We start from the raw sequence: 650 nt of genomic DNA on the forward strand, positions 1-650 counted from the left end.
CAGGGCAATCAGGCAAGAGAAAGAAATAAAGGGTATTCAATTAGGAAAAGAGAAAGTCAAATTGTCCCTGTTTGCAGATGACATGATTTTATATTTAGAAAACCCCATTGTCTCAGCCCAAAATGTCCTTAAGCTGATAAGCAACTTCAGCAAAGTCTCAGGATACAAAATCAATATGCAAAAATCACAAGCATTCCTATACACCATTAACAGAAAAACAGCCAAATTATTAGTGAACTCCCATTCACAATTGCTACAAAGAGAATAAAATACCTAGGAATCCGTCTTATAAGGGATGTGAAGCACCTCTTCAAGGAGAACTACAAACCACAGCCCAATGAAATAAAAGAGGACACAAACAAATGGAAGAACATTCCATGCTCATGGATAGGAAGAATCAATACGAAAATGGCCACACTGCCCAAAGTAATTTACAGATTCATTGCTGTCCCCATCAAGCTACCAATGACTTTCTCCACAGAATTGGAAAAACCTACTTTAAAGTTCATATAGAACCGAAAAAGAGCCTGCATTGCCAAGAGAATCCTAAGCAAAAAGAACAAAGCTGGAGGGATCATGCTACCTGACTTCAAACTATGCTAAAGACTACAGGAACTAAAACAGCATGGTACCAAAACAGAGATATCGAC

This window comes from Mandrillus leucophaeus, unplaced genomic scaffold, assembly GCF_000951045.1.
Source record: "Mandrillus leucophaeus isolate KB7577 unplaced genomic scaffold, Mleu.le_1.0 Scaffold494, whole genome shotgun sequence".
In the NCBI taxonomy this organism is placed as follows: domain Eukaryota; kingdom Metazoa; phylum Chordata; class Mammalia; order Primates; family Cercopithecidae; genus Mandrillus; species Mandrillus leucophaeus.